The sequence below is a fragment of the Pleurodeles waltl genome, chromosome 6 (assembly GCF_031143425.1).
Source record: "Pleurodeles waltl isolate 20211129_DDA chromosome 6, aPleWal1.hap1.20221129, whole genome shotgun sequence".
NCBI classification, from domain to species: Eukaryota; Metazoa; Chordata; class Amphibia; order Caudata; family Salamandridae; genus Pleurodeles; species Pleurodeles waltl.
Window position 1 is genome coordinate 82670763 of NC_090445.1, and position 16584 is coordinate 82687346.

Sequence of the window (16584 nt, forward strand, 5' to 3'; positions counted from 1 at the left end):
AAATGACAGAGGCACAGCAGCCCGGCTAGCTCAATCGGTAGAGCATGAGACTATTAATCTGAGCGTCGTGGGTTCCAGCCCCATGTTTGGGGTGATGCTTTTTAAAGGCTTCTCCATTTTCAGGTTTAAAATTAACTCTCACTTTTTTCAGATATTTCGCTGAGGCTTAAAACTACACAAACACACATCCTGCAGTTTGCCTCACGATTCCCACAGGACTCCACACAACGCAGCACTTCCCGCCCTGGGAGGCGCCGCTGGGAGCGGTCCTAGGCTAAGCCTTTCCATCGCCCTTTCCTAGCCTGAGCCGCCCGTGCTTACAGCGAGCTCGGAGTCCGCTCCGGTCCGTCCTGTCCCCCCCATCCTTTCAAAAAGAGGAGTTTAAGGTCTCATACCCGCTGGTGTTATGATTAAAGTAGGTATGAAAACTACTTTATGTCGGCAGCAGGATTTGATCACGGGACTGGGGAAGATACTCCTCTTGAATGTGGCGCCTTACACCGCTCAGCCATTCCGGCAGCCTCCAAAACACGGCTCTGGAGGCTGACTGCCACCTCGCAAAACAGGGAGAGTTCACACTGTTCTCTACTGGACATTTAAGTATGTGCCCAGAGACAGGTTGAGACGACAGATGCATGTATGTACCAGAGTGACCTCCGGAGAGACTGATGGTGACATTAGACTGGAGTAGAGCGAGAGATAGAGAAAGAGAAAGGTGCCTGTGTCGAGTCAGCAGCAGAGAAAATGAAACAAAGGGGCCTCCTGGGATAACCACACACTACTTCCTCATAAAGAACGCACAGAGGGTGTGTGAAATGACATAGGCACAGCAGCCCGGCTAGCTCAGTCGGTAGAGCATGAGACTCTTAATCTCAAGGTCGTGGGTTCAAGCCCCACGTTGGGCGTGATGTTTTTTAAAGGCTTCTCCATTTTCGGGTTTAACATTAACTCTCACCTTTTTCAGATATATTTCGCTGAGGCTTAAAACTACAAAGACACACACATCCTGCAGTTTGCCTCACGATTCCCACAGGACTCCACACAACGCAGCACTTCCCGCCCTGGGAGGCGCCGCTGGGAGCGGTCCTAGGCAGAGCCTTTCCTGCGCCCTTTCCTAGCCTGAGCCGCCCGTGCTTACAGCGAGCTCGGTGTCTGCTCCGGTCCGTACTGTCCCCCCCATCCTTTCAAAAAGAGGAGTTTAAGGTCTAATACCCGCTGGTGTTATGATTAAAGTAGGTATGAAAACTACTTTATGTCGGCAACGGGAATTGATCATGGTACAACACAGGCCCTCTCAAGTGCAGCAAACCACTTGTTAATGTCATCCCCCTCCTTATAAGGGGGAACTATCTTGTGCAGATTCCTGGAATCATGCTCTTTTGCAGGATGACTATGGGGAATACTGCTGCTGCCACCATGGGGTTCTAAACCCAGTTTCTGTCTCTCCTTCTCTACTTCTAAAGTCTGTCTATCCAAATCCAGCTGTTGCTCCTTGAGCTTCAGTCTGGTTTGTTCCACTCTCAATCTATTGAGCTCCCTTTCTAACAATCTGTCATCAGGGTGGGTGGGAGGGACATGCCTTGAAACAGAAGTATGGTGAGAATGGACAGAAGGAGACCTGTCCCTTACAGAAGCCACCCTAACAGCTTGGCTAACAGAAACATCACTACCAGTATGGTGAGAATAAATGCTTTTGCTATGATGTGAGACAACACTATTTATATGGTGTGGCTCATCATCATTACCAACTATGCTAGACTATCTAGTAATGGGCAGGCTAGGAAGTTTCTTTCCTGAATCTTTTCCTGGGGGAGTCCCTGGATCTGATTGAGAACCATTAGCTACGTTTTCTACAGATTGGGCACTTATGGCCTTATCTTGTACTTTAAGCATGTTAATTAACAGTTCTAAGGAAGGATTCTTCCCTACACTCAAACCTCTCTCTATGCAGAGATTCCTTGCTCCTTTCCACCTAAGGTGATCATATGCAAGTTTGGACAGATCAACATTTTGGCCTGTGCCAGACATTTTTAGAGAGAGTTAAAGTGATAGTAAAAGATAAAAAGTTTGTCAGAGCTTCTAGAAAGACAGAGAAAAAAAACTTTAAAAACTTTTTAGAACTTTTTAGAAAGATAGAAGTACTTTTCAGCACTTAGAAAAGAGTGAAAAGAGGAAATGCAAAACTTTTTGGCTATGTGTATATACACTGACCTTGTTTTGTATATTTTTCTCTTATGAAAAGTACAATGACAAGAGTGGTAAGTAGTCTCAAAGCACTTATCCCACCGCTGCACAACCAATGTAGGAGGCTGGACTGGCTTGTAGTGAGTACCAAGGGGTACTTGCACCTTGCACCAGGCCCAGTTATCCCTTATTAGTGTATAGGGTGTCTAGCAGCTTAGGCTGATAGATAATGGTAGCTTAGCAGAGCAGCTTAGGCTGAACTAGGAGACGTGTGAAGCTACTACAGTACCACTTAGTGTCATATGCACAATATCATAAGAAAACACAATACACAGTTATACTAAAAATAAAGGTACTTTATTTTTATGACAATATGCCAAAGTATCTTAGAGTGTACCCTCAGTGAGAGGATAGGAAATATACACAAGATATATATACACAATAGCAAAAATATGCAGTATAGTCTTAGAAAACAGTGCAAACAATGTATAGTTACAATAGGATGCAATGGGGAAACATAGGGATAGGGGCAACACAAACCATATACTCCAAAAGTGGAATGCGAACCACGAATGGACCCCAAACCTATGTGACCTTGTAGAGGGTCGCTGGGACTATTAGAAAATAGTGAGAGTTAGAAAAATAACCCTCCCCAAGACCCTGAAAAGTGAGTGCAAAGTGCACTAAAGTTCCCCTAAGGACAAAGAAGTCGTGTTAGAGGAATAATGCAGGAAAGACACAAACCAGCAATGCAACAACTGTGGATTTCCAATCTAGGGTACCGGTGGAACAAGGGGACCAAGTCCAAAAGTCACAAGCAAGTCGGAGATGGGCAGATGCCCAGGAAATGCCAGCTGCGGGTGCAAAGAAGCTTCTACTGGACAGAAGAAGCTGAGGTTTCTGCAGGAACGAAAAGGGCTAGAGACTTCCCCTTTGGTGGACGGATCCCTCTCGCCGTGGAGAGTCGTGCAGAAGTGTTTTCCCGCCGAAAGAACGCTAACAAGCCTTGCTAGCTGCAAATCGTGCGGTTAGCGTTTTTGGACGCTGCTGAGGCCCCGGAGGGACCAGGAGGTCGCAAATTGGACCAGCAGAGAGAGGGGACGTCGTGCAAGACAAGGAGCCCTCTCTGAAGCCGGTAGCACCCGGAGAAGTGCCAGAAACAGGCACTACGAGGATGCGTGAAACGGTGCTCGCCGAAGTTGCACAAAGGAGTCCCACGTCGCCGGAGACCAACTTAGAAAGTCGTGCAATGCAGGTTAGAGTGCCGTGGACCCAGGCTTGGCTGTACACAAAGGATTTCCACCGGAAGTGCACAGGGGCCGGAGTAGCTGCAAAGTCGCGGTTCCCAGCAATGCAGCCCAGCGAGGTGAGGCAAGGACTTACCTCCACCAAACTTGGACTGAAGAGTCACTGGACTGTGGGGGTCACTTGGACAGAGTTGCTGGATTCGAGGGACCTCGCTCGTCGTGCTGAGAGGAGACCCAAGGGACCGGTAATGCAGCTTTTTGGTGCCTGCGGTTGCAGGGGGAAGATTCCGTCGACCCACGGGAGATTTCTTCGGAGCTTCTGGTGCAGAGAGGAGGCAGACTACCCCCACAGCATGCACAAGCAGGAAAACAGTCGAGAAGGCGGCAGGATCAGCGTTACAGAGTTGCAGTAGTCGTCTTTGCTACTATGTTGCAGGTTTGCAGGCTTCCAGCGCGGTCAGCAGTCGATTCCTTATCAGAAGGTGAAGAGAGAAATGCAGAGGAACTCGGATGAGCTCTTGCATTCATTATCTAAAGTTTCCACCGGAGACAGAGACCCTAAATAGCCAGAAAAGAGGGTTTGGCTACCTAGGAGAGAGGATAGGCTAGTAACACCTGAAGGAGCCTATCACAAGGAGTCTCTACACACATCCTGCAGTTTGCCCTTACAATTCCCACAGGACTCCACACAACGCAGCAGTTCTCGCTCTGGGAGGCGCCGCTGGGAGTGGTCCTAGGCCGAGCCTTTCCTGCGCCCTTTCCTAGCCTGAGCCGCCTGTGCTTACAGCGAGCTCGGAATCCGCTCCGGTCCATCCTGTCCCCCCCATCTTTTCAAAAAGATGAGTTTAAGGTCTCATCCCCGCTGGTGTTATGATTAAAGTAGGTATGAAAACTACTTTATGTCTGCAGCAGGATTTGATCACGGGACTGGGGAAGATACTGCTCTTGAATATGGCACCTTACACCGCTCGGCCATTCCGGCAGCCTCCGGAACATGGCTCTGGAAGCTGACTGCCACCTCCCGAAACAGGGAGAGTTCACACTGTTCTCTACTGGACATTTAAGTATGTGCCCAGAGACAGGTTGAGAGGACAGATGCATATAAGTACCAGAGTGAGCTCCAGAGAGACTGATGGGGACATAAGACTGGGGTAGAGCGAGAGATGGAGAAAGAGAAAGGTGCCTGTGTCGAGTCAGCAGCAGAGAAAATGAAACAAAGGGGCCTCCTGGAATAACCACACACTACTTCCTCACAGAGAACACACAGAGGATGTGTGAAATGACATAGGCACAGCAGCCTGGCTAGCTCAGTCGGTAGAGCATGAGACTCTTAATCTCAGGGTCGTGGGTTCAAGCCCCACGTTGGGCGTGATGCTTTTTAAAGGCTTCTCCATTTTCGGGTTTAACATTAACTCTCACCTTTTTCAGATATATTTCGCTGAGGGTTAAAACTACACACACACACATCCTGCAGTTTGCCTCACAATTCCCACAGGACTCCACACAACGCAGCGCTTCCCGCCCTGGGAGGCGCCGCTGAGAGTGGTCCTAGGTCGAGCCTTTCCTGGGCCCTTTCCTAGCCTGAGCCGCCCGTACTTACAGCGAGCTCGGAGTCCGCTCCGGTCCGTCCTGTCCCCCCCCCATCCTTTCAAAAAGAGGAGTTTAAGGTCTCATCCCCGCTGGTGTTATGATTAAAGTAGGTATGAAAACTACTTTATGTCGGCAACAGGATTTGAACACGGGACTGGGGAAGATACTGCTCTTGAATGTGGCTTCTTACACCGCTCGGCCATTCCGGCAGCCTCCGGAACATGGCTCTGGAAGCTGACTGCCACCTCGCGAAACAGGGAGAGTTCACACTGTTCTCTACTGGACATTTAAGTATGTGCCCAGAGACAGGTTGAGAGGACAGATGCATGTATATACCAGATTGAGCTCCAGAGAGACTGATGTGGACATAAGACTGGGGTAGAGCGAGAGATGGAGAAAGAGAAAGGTGCCTGTGTCGAGTCAGCAGCAGAGAAAATGAAACAAAGGGGCCTCCTGGGATAACCACACACTACTTCCTCACAAAGAACACACAGAGGGTTAGTGAAATGACATAGGCACTGCAGCCAGGCTAGCTCAGTAGGTAGAGCATGAGACTCTTAATCTCAGGGTCGTGCGTTCGAGCCCCACGTTGGTTGTGATACTCTTTAAAGGCTTCTCCCTTTTCGGGTTTAACATTAACTCTCACGTTTTTTAGATATTTCGCTGAGGCTTAAAACTACACGTACACACATCCTGCAGTTTGCCCTTACAATTCCCACAGGACTCCACACAACGCAGCACTTCCCGCTCTGGGAGGCGCCGCTGGGAGTGGTCCTAGGCCGAGCCTTTCCTGCGCCCTTTCCTAGCCTGAGCCGCCCGTGCTTACAGCGAGCTCGGAATCCGCTCCGGTCCATCCTGTCCCCCCCATCTTTTCAAAAAGATGAGTTTAAGGTCTCATCCCCGCTGGTGTTATGATTAAAGTAGGTATGAAAACTACTTTATGTCTGCAGCAGGATTTGATCACGGGACTGGGGAAGATACTGCTCTTGAATATGGCACCTTACACCGCTCGGCCATTCCGGCAGCCTGCGGAACATGGCTCTGGAAGCTGACTGCCACCTCCCGAAACAGGGAGAGTTCACACTGTTCTCTACTGGACATTTAAGTATGTGCCCAGAGACAGGTTGAGAGGACAGATGCATATAAGTACCAGAGTGAGCTCCAGAGAGACTGATGGGGACATAAGACTGGGGTAGAGCGAGAGATGGAGAAAGAGAAAGGTGCCTGTGTCGAGTCAGCAGCAGAGAAAATGAAACAAAGGGGCCTCCTGGAATAACCACACACTACTTCCTCACAGAGAACACACAGAGGATGTGTGAAATGACATAGGCACAGCAGCCTGGCTTGCTCAGTCGGTAGAGCATGAGACTCTTAATCTCAGGGTCGTGGGTTCAAGCCCCACGTTGGGCGTGATGCTTTTTAAAGGCTTCTCCATTTTCGGGTTTAACATTAACTCTCACCTTTTTCAGATATATTTCGCTGAGGGTTAAAACTACACACACACACACACATCCTGCAGTTTGCCTCACGATTCCCACAGGACTCCACACAACGCAGCAGTTCCCACCCTGGGAGGCGCCGCTTGGAGCGGTCCTACGCCGAGCCTTTCCTGCGCCCTTTTCTAGCCTGAGCCGCCCGTGCTTACAGCGAGCTCGGAGTCCGCTCCGGTCCGTCCTGTCTCCCCCCCATCCTTTCAAAAAGAGGAGTTTAAGGTCTCAACCCCACCGGTGTTATGATTAAAGTAGGTATGAAAACTACTTTATGTCGGCAGCAGGAATTGATCACGGGACTGGGGAAGATACTGCTCTTGAATGTGGCACCTTACACCGCTCGGAAATTCCGGCAGCCTCCCGAACACGGCTCTGGAGGCTGACTGCCACCTCGCGAAACAGGGAGAGTTGACACTGTTCTCTACTGGACATTCAAGTATGTGCCCAGAGACAGGTTGAGAGGACAGATGCATGTATGTACCAGAGTGAGCTCCAGAGAGACTGATGGGGACATAAGACTGGGGTAGAGCGAGAGATGGAGAAAGAGAAAGGTGCCTGTGTCGAGTCAGCAGCAGAGAAAATGAAACAAGGGGGCCTCCTGGGATAACCACACACTACTTCCTCACAAAGAACACACAGAAGGTGTGTGAAAAGTTATAAGCACAGCAGCCTGGCTAGCTCGGTCGGTAGAGCATGAGATTCTTAATCTCAGGGTCGTGGGTTTGAGCCCCGCGTTGGGTGTGATGCTTTTTAAAGGCTTCTCCGTTTTCGGGTTTAACATTAACTCTCACCTTTTTCAGATATTTTGCTGAGGCTTAAAACTACACAAACACACATCCTGCAGTTTGCCTCACAATTCCCACAGGACTCCACACAACGCAGCACTTCCCGCCCTGGGAGGCGCTGCTGGGAGCGGTCCTAGGCCAAGCCTTTCCTGCGCCCTTTCCTAGCCTGAGCCGCCCGTACTTATAGCGAGCTCAGAGTCCGCTCCGGTCCGTCCTGTCCCTACCCACCGTTTCAAAAAGAGGAGTTTAAGGTCTCATCCCCGCTGGTGTTATGATTAAAGTAGGTATGAAAACTACTTTATGTCAGCAGCAGGATTTGATCACGGGACTGGGGAAGATGCTGCTCTTGAATGTGGCTCCTTACACCGCTCGGCCATTCCGGCAGCCTCCGGAACATGTCTCTGGAAGCTGACTGCCACCTCGCGAAACAGGGAGAGTTCACACTGTTCTCTACTGGACATTTAAGTATGTGCCCAGAGACAGGTTGAGAGGACAGATGCATGTATGTACCAGAATGAGCTCCAGAGAGACTGATGGGCACATAAGACTGGGGTAGAGCGAGAGATGGAGAAAGAGAAAGGTGCCTGTGTCGAGTCAGCAGCAGAGAAAATGAAACAAAGGGGCCTCTTGGGATAACCACACACTACTTCCTCACAAAGAACACACAGAGGGTGTGTGAAATGACATAGGAACATCGGCCCGGCTAGCTCAGTCGGTAGAGCATGAGACTCTTAATCTCAGGGTCGTGGATTAGAGCCCCACGTTGGGCGTGATGCTTTTTAAAGGCTTATCCATTTTCGGGTTTAACATTAACTCTCACCTTTTTCAGATATTTCGCTGAGGCTTAAAACTACACACACACACATCATGCAGTTTGCCTCACGATTCCCACAGGACTCCACACAACGCAGCACTTCCCACCCTGGGAGGCGCCGCTGGGAGCGGTCCTAGGCCGAGCCTTTCCTGCGCCCTTTTCTAGCCTGAGCCGCTCGTGCTTACAGCGAGCTCGGAGTCCGCTCCGGTCCGTCCTGTCTCCCCCCCATCCTTTCAAAAAGAGGAGTTTAAGGTCTCAACCACCCCGGTGTTATGATTAAATTTAGGTATGAAAACTACTTTATGTCAGCAGCGGGAATTGATCACGGGACTGGGGAAGATACTGCTCTTGAATGTGGCGCCTTACACCGCTCGGAAATTCTGGCAGCCTCCCGAAACACGGGTCTGGAAGCTGACTGCCACCTCGCGAAACAGGGAGAGTTCACACTGTTCTCTACTGGACATTTAAGTAGGTGCCCAGAGACAGGTTGAGAGGACAGATGCATGTATGTACCAGAGTGAGCTCCAGAGAGACTGATGGGGACATAAGACTGGGGTAGAGCGAGAGATGGAGAAAGAGAAAGGTGTCTGTGTCGAGTCAGCAGCAGAGAAAATGAAACAAAGGGGCCTCCTGGGATAACCACACACTACTTCCTCACAAAGAACACACAGAGGATGTGTGAAACGACATAGGCACAGCAGCCCGGCTAGCTCAGTCGGTAGAGCATGAGATTCTTAATCTCAGGCTTGTGGGTTCGAGCCCTACGTTGGGCGCGATGCTTTTTAAAGGCTTCTCCATTTTCGGGTTTAACATTAACTCTGACCTTTTTCAGATATTTCGCTGAGGCTTAAAACTACACACACACACATCCTGCAGTTTGCCTCACGATTCCCACAGGACTCCACACAACGCAGCACTTCCAGCCCTGGGAGGCGCCGCTGGGAGCGGTCCTAGGCCGAGCCTTTCCTGCGCCCTTTCCTAGCCTGAGCGGCCCGTGCTCACAGCGAGCTCGGAGTCCGCTCCGGTCCGTCCTGCCCCCCGCCCCATCCTTTCAAAAAGAGGAGTTTAAGGTCTCATCCCCGCTGGTGTTATGATTAAAGTAGGTGTGAAAACTACTTTATGTCAGCCGCAGGATTTGTTCACGGGACTGGGGAAGATACTGTTCTTGAATGTGGTACCTTACACCGCTCGGCCATTCCGGCAGCCTCCGGAACACCGCTCTGGAGACTGACTGCCACCTCGCGAAACAGGGAGAGTTCACACTGTTCTCTACTGGACATTTAGGTATGTGCCCAGAGACAGGTTGAGAGGACAGATGCATGTATGTACCAGAGTGAGCTCCAGAAAGACTGATGGGGACATAAGACTGGGGTAGAGCGAGAGATGGAGAAAGAGAAAGGTGCCAGTGTCGAGTCAGCAGCAGAGAAAATTAAACAAAGGGGCCTCCTGGGATAACCACACACTACTTCCTCACAAAGAACACACAGAGGTTGTGTGAAATAACATAGGCACAGCAGCCCGGCTAGCTCAGTCAGTAGAGCATGAGACTCTTAATCTCAGGGTTGTGGGTTCGAGCCCCATGTTGTGCGTGATGCTTTTTAAAGGCTTCTCCATTTTCGGGTTTAACATTAACTCTCAACTTTTTCAGATATTTCGCCGAGGCTTAAAACTACACACACACACACACACATCCTGCAGTTTGCCTCACGATTCCCACAGGACTCCACACAACGCAGCACTTCCTGCCCTGGGAAGCGCCGCTGGGAGCGGTCCTAGGCCGAGCCTTTCCTGCGCCCTTTCCTAGCCTGAGCTGCCCGTGCTTACAGCGAGCTCGGAGTCCGCTCCGGTCCGTCCTGTCCCCCCCCATCCTTTCAAAAAGAAGAGTTTAAGGTCTCATCCCCGCTGGTGTTATGATTAAAGTAGGTATGAAAACTACTTTATGTCAGCAGCGGGATTTAATCACAGGACTGGGGAAGATACTGCTCTTGAATGTGGCGCCTTACACTGCTCGGCCATTCCGGCAGCCTCCAGAACACGGCTCTGGAGGCTGACTACCACCTCGCGAAACAGGGAGAGTTCACACTGTTTTCTACTGGACATTTAAGTATTTGCCCAGAGACAGGTTGAGAGGACAGATGCATGCATGTACCAGAGTGAGCTCCAGAGAGACTGATGGGGACATAAGACTGGGGTAGAGCGAGAGATGGAGAAAGAGAAAGGTGCCTGTGTCGAGTCAGCAGCAGAGAAAATGAAACAAAGGGGCCTCCTGGGATAACCACACACTACTTCCTCACAAAGAACACACAGAGGGTGTGCGAAATGACATAAACACAGCAGCCTGTCTAGCTCAGTCAGTAAAGCATGAGACTCTTAATCTCAGGGTCGTGGGTTCGACCCCCCCACGTTGGGTGTGATGCTTTTTTAAGGCTTCTCCATTTTCCGGTTTAACATTAACTCTCACCTTTTTCAGATATTTCGCTGAGGCTTAAAACTACACACACACATCCTGCAGTTTGCCTCACGATTCCCACTGGACTCCACACAACGCAGCACTTCCCGCCCTGGGAGGCGCCGCTGGGAGCGGTCCTAGGCCGAGCCTTTCCTGCGCCCTTTCCTAGCCTGAGCCGCCCGTGCTTACAGCGAGCTCGGAGTCCGCTCCGGTCCGTCCTGTCCCCCCCCATCCCTTCAAAAAGAGGAGTTTAAGCTCTCATCCCCGCTGGTGTTATGATTAAAGTAGGTGTGAAAACTACTTTATGTCGGCAGCGGGATTTCATTACGGGACTGGGGAAAATACTGCTCTTGAATGTGGCACCTTACACCGATCGGCCATTCCGGAACACGACTCTGGAGTCTGACTGCCACCTAGCGAAACAGGGAGAGTTCACACTGTTCACTACTGGACATTTAATTATGTGCCCAGAGACAGGTTGAGAGGACAGATGCATGTATGTACCAGAGTGAGCTCTAGAGAGACTGATGGGGACATAAGACTGGGGTAGAGCGAGAGATGGACAAAGAGAAAGGTGCCTGTGTCGAGTCAGCAGCAGAGAAAATGAAACAAAGGGCCTCCTGGGATAACCACACACTAATTCCTCACAAAGAACACACAGAGGGTGTTTGAAACAACATAGACACAGCAGCACGGCTAGCTCAGTCGGTAGCGCATGAGACTCTTAATCTGAGGGTTGTGTGTTTGAGCCCCACGTTGGGTGTGATGCTTTTTAAAGGCTTTTCCATTTTCAGGTTTAACATTAACTCTCAACTTTTTCAGATATTTCGCTGAGGCTTAAAACTACACACACACACATCCTGCAGTTTGCCTCACGATTCCCACAGGACTCCACACAACGCAGCACTTCCCGCCCTGGGAGGCGCCGCTGGGAGCGGTCCTAGGCCATGCCTTTCCTGTGCCCTTTCCTAGCCTGAGCCGCACGTGCTTACAGCGAGATCGGAGTCCGCTCCGGTCCGTCCTGTCCCCCCACATCCTTTCAAAAAGAGGAGTTTAAGGTCTCATCCCCACTGGTATTATGATTAAAGTAGGTATGAAAACTACTTTATGTCGGCAGCGGGATTTGATGACAGGACTGGGGAAGATACTGCTCTTGAATGTGGCCCCTTACACCGCTCTGCCATTCCGGCAGCCTCCAGAACATGGCTCTGGAGGCTGACTGCCATCTCTGGAAACAGGGAGAGTTCACACTGTTCTCTACTGGACATTTAAGTATGTGCCGAGAGACAGGTTGAGAGGACAGATGCATGTATGTACCAGAGTGAGCTCCAGAGAGACTGATGGGGACATAAGACTGGGGTAGAGCGAGAGATGGAGAAAGAGAAAGGTGCCTGTGTCGAGTCAGCAGCAGAGAAAATGAAATAAAGGGGCCTCCTGGGATAACCACACACTACTTCCTCAGAAAGAACACACAGAGGGTTTGTGAAACGACATAGGCACAGTAACCCGGCCAGCTCAGTCGGTAGACCATGCGACTCTTAATCTCAGGGTCGTGTGTTCGAGCACCAAGTTGGGTGTGATGCTTTTTAAAGGCTTCTCAATTTTCGGGTTTAACATTAACTCTCACATTTTTCAGATATTTCGCTGAGGCTTAAAACTACACACACACACATCCTGCAGTTTACCTCACGATTCCCACAGGACTCCACACAACGCAGCACTTTCCACCCTGGGAGGCGCAGCTGGGAGCGGTCCTAGGCCGAGCCTTTCCTGCGCCCTTTCCTAGCCTGAGCCGCCCGTGCTTACAGCGAGCTCGGAGTCCGCTCCGGTCCGTCCTGTCCCCCCCCATCCTTTCAAAAAGAGGAGTTTAAGGTCTCATCCCCGCTGGTGTTATGATTAAAGTAGGTATGAAAACTACTTTATGTCAGCAGCAGGATTTGATTATGGGACTGGGGAAGATACTGCTCTTGAATGTGGCGCCTTACACCGCTCAGCCATTCCGGCAGCCTCCGGAACACTGCTCTGGAGGCTGACTGCCACCTTGCGAAACAGGGAGAGTTCACACTGTTCTCTACTGGACATTTAAGTATGTGCCCAGAGACAGGTTGAGAGGACAAATGCATGTATGTACCAGAGTGAGCTCTAGAGAGACTGATGGGGACATAAGACTGGGGTAGAGCGAGAGATGGAGAAAGAGAAAGGTGCCTGTGTCGAGTCAGCAGCAGAGAAATGAAACAAAGGGGCCTCCTGGGATAACCACACACTACTTCCTCACAAAGAACACACAGAGGGTGTGTGAAAAGACATTTGGCACAGCAGCCCGGCTAGCTCAGTCGGTAGAGAATGAGACTTAATCTCAGGGTTGTGGGTTTGAGCCCCACGTGGGTCGTGATGCTTTTTAAAGGCTTCTCCATTTTCGGGTTTAACATTAACTCTCACCTTTTTCAGATATTTCGCTGAGGCTTAAGACTACACACACACACATCCTGCAGTTTGGCTCACGATTCCCACAGGACTCCACACAATGCAGCACTTCCCACCCTGGTAGGCGCTGCTGGGAGCGGTGCTAGGCCGAGCCTTTCCTGCGCCCTTTCCTAGCCTGAGCCGCCTGTGCTTACAGCGACCTCGGAGTCCGCTCCGGTCGGTACTGTCCCCCCCATCCTTTCAAAAAGAGGAGTTTTAGGTCTCATCCCCGCTGGTGTTATGATTAAAATTGGTATGGAAACTACTTTATGTCAGCAGCAGGATTTGATCACTGGACTGGGGACGATACTGCTCTTGAATGTGGCACCTTACACCGCTCGGCCATTCCGGCAGCCTCCGTAACATAGCTCTGGATGCTGACTGCCACCTCACAAAACAGGGAGAGTTCACACTGTTCTCTACTGGACATTTAAGTATGTGCCCAGAGACAGGTTGAGAGCACAGATGCATGTATGTACCAGAGTGAGCTCCAGAAAGACTGATGGGTACATAAGACTGGGGTAGAGCGAGAGAGGGAGAAAGTGAAAGGTGCCTGTGTCGAGTCAGCAGCAGAGAAAATGAAACAAAGGGGCCTCCTGGGATAACCACACACTACTTCCTCACAAAGAACACACAGAGGGTGTGTGAAATGACATAGGCACAGTATCCCGGCTAGCTCAGTTGGTAGAGCATGAGACTCTAAATCTCAGGGTTGGGGATTTGAGCCCCACGTTGGGCGTTATGCTTTTTAAAGGCTTCTCCATTTTCGGGTTTAACATTAACTCTTACCTTTTTCAGATATATTTCGCTGAGGCTTAAAACTACACACACACACACACACATCCTGCAGTTTGCCTCACGATTCCCACAGGACTCCACACAATGCAGAACTTCCCGCCCTGGGAGGAGCCGCTGGGAGCGGTCCTAGGCTGAGCCTTTCCTGTGCCCTTTCCTAGCCTGAGCCGCCCGTGCTTACAGCAAGCTCGGAGTCCGCTCCGGTCCGTCCTGTCCCCCCCATCCCTTCAAAAAGAGGAGTTTAAGGTCTCATCCCCGCTGGTGTTATGATTAAAGTAGGTATGAAAACTAATTTATGTCGGCAGCAGGATTTGATCACGGGACTGGGGAAGATACTGCTCTTGAATGTGGCACCTTACACCGCTCGGCCATTCCGGAACACGACTCTGGAGTCTGACTGCCACCTAGCGAAACAGGGAGAGTTCACACTGTTCACTACTGGACATTTAATAATGTGCCCAGAGACAGGTTGAGAGGACAGATGCATGTATGTACCAGAGTGAGCTCTAGAGAGACTGATGGGGACATAAGACTGGGGTAGAGCGAGAGATGGACAAAGAGAAAGGTGCCTGTGTCGAGTCAGCAGCAGAGAAAATGAAACAAAGGGCCTCCTGGGATAACCACACACTAATTCCTCACAAAGAACACACAGAGGGTGTTTGAAACAACATAGACACAGGAGCATGGCTAGCTCAGTCGGTAGAGCATGAGACTCTTAATCTGAGGGCTGTGTGTTTGAGCCCCACGTTGGGCGTTATGCTTTTTAAAGGCTTCTCCATTTTCGGGTTTAACATTAACTCTTACCTTTTTCAGATATATTTCGCTGAGGCTTAAAACTACACACACACACACACACATCCTGCAGTTTGCCTCACGATTCCCACAGGACTCCACACAACGCAGCACTTCCCGCCCTGGGAGGCGCCGCTGGGAGCGGTCCTAGGCCAAGCCTTTCCTGTGCCCTTTCCTAGCCTGAGCCGCACGTGCTTACAGCGAGATCGGAGTCCACTCCGGTCCGTCCTGTCCCCCCACATCCTTTCAAAAAGAGGAGTTTAAGGTCTCATCCCCACTGGTATTATGATTAAAGTAGGTATGAAAACTACTTTATGTCGGCAGCGGGATTTGATGACAGGACTGGGGAAGATACTGCTCTTGAATGTGGCGCCTTACACCACTCTGCCATTCCGGCAGCCTCCAGAACATGGCTCTGGAGGCTGACTGCCATCTCTGGAAACAGGGAGAGTTCACACTGTTCTCTACTGGACATTTAAGTATGTGCCCAGAGACAGGTTGGGAGGACAGATGCATGTATGTACCAGAGTGAGCTCCAGAGAGACTGATGGGGACATAAGTCTGGGGTAGAGCGAGAGATGGAGAAAGAGAAAGGTGCCTGTGTCGAGTCAGCAGCAGAGAAAATGAAATAAAGGGGCCTCCTGGGATAACCACACACTACTTCCTCACAAAGAACACACAGAGGGTTTGTGAATCGACATAGGCACAGTAACCCGGCCAGCTCAGTCGGTAGACCATGAGACTCTTAATCTCAGGGTCGTGTGTTTGAGCACCACGTTGGGTGTGATGCTTTTTAAAGGCTTCTCAATTTTCGGGTTTAACATTAACTCTCACCTTTTTCAGATATTTCGCTGAGGCTTAAAACTACACACACACACATCCTGCAGTTTACCTCACGATTCCCACAGGACTCCACACAACGCAGCACTTTCCACCCTGGGAGGCGCCGCTGGGAGCGGTCCTAGGCCGAGCCTTTCCTGCGCCCTTTCCTAGCCTGAGCCGCCCGTGCTTACAGCGAGCTCGGAGTCCGCTCCGGTCCGTCCTGTCCCCCCCCATCCTTTCAAAAAGGAGGAGTTTAAGGTCTCATCCCCGCTGGTGTTATGATTAAAGTAGGTATGAAAACCACTTTATGTCGGCAGCAGGATTTGATCACAGGACTGAGGAAAATACTGCTTTTAAATGTGGCGCCTTACACCGCTCAGCCATTCCGGCAGCCTCCGTAACATGGCTCTGGAAGCTGACTGCCACCTCGCGAAACAGAGAGAGTTCACACTGTTCTCTACTGGACATTTAAGTATGTGCCCAGAGACAGGTTGAGAGGACAGATGCATGTATGTACTAGAGTGAGCTCCAGAGAGACTGATGGGGACATAAAACTGGGGTAGAGCGAGAGATGGAGAAAGAGAAAGGTGCCTGTGTCGAGTCAGCAGCAGAGAAAATGAAACAAAGAGGCCTCCTGGGATAACCACACACTACTTCCTCACAAAGAACACACAGAGGGTGTGTGAAATGATATAGAGACAGCAGCCCGGTTAGCTCAGTTGGTAGAGCATGAGACTCTTAATCTCAGGGTCGTGGGTTTGAGCCCCATGTTGGGTGTGATGCTTTTTAAAGGCTTCTCCATTTTCGGGTTTAACATTAACTCTCACCTTTTTCAGATACTTTGCTGAGGCTTAAAACTACACACACACACATCCTGCAGTTTGCCTCATGATTCTCACAGGACTCCACACAACGCAGCACTTCCCGCCGCTGGGAGCGGTCCTAGGACGAGCCTTTCCTGCGCCCTTTCCTAGCCTGAGCCGCCCGTGCTTAGAGCGAGCTCGGAGTCCGCTCCGGTCCGTCCTGCCCCCCCCATCCTTTCAAAAAGAGGAGTTTAAGGTCTCATCCCCGCTGGTGTTATGATTAAAGTAGGTATGAAAACAACTTTATGTCAGCAGCGGGATTTGATCACGGGACTGGTGAAAATACTGTT

The 16584-nt window shown here is 50.5% G+C and overlaps 2 non-coding genes across 2 annotated transcripts; both read left to right on the forward strand.

Annotated features, from left to right (window-relative positions):
• The first annotated feature begins 832 nt into the window (after window positions 1–832).
• TRNAK-CUU (transfer RNA lysine (anticodon CUU)) lies at window positions 833–905 on the forward strand. Its single transcript has one exon. It is a non-coding gene; the product is annotated as a tRNA-Lys (tRNA).
• Window positions 906–4727: 3822 nt separating this feature from the next.
• Window positions 4728–4800, forward strand: TRNAK-CUU (transfer RNA lysine (anticodon CUU)). The gene has a single exon. It is a non-coding gene; the product is annotated as a tRNA-Lys (tRNA).
• Window positions 4801–16584: the final 11784 nt, after the last annotated feature.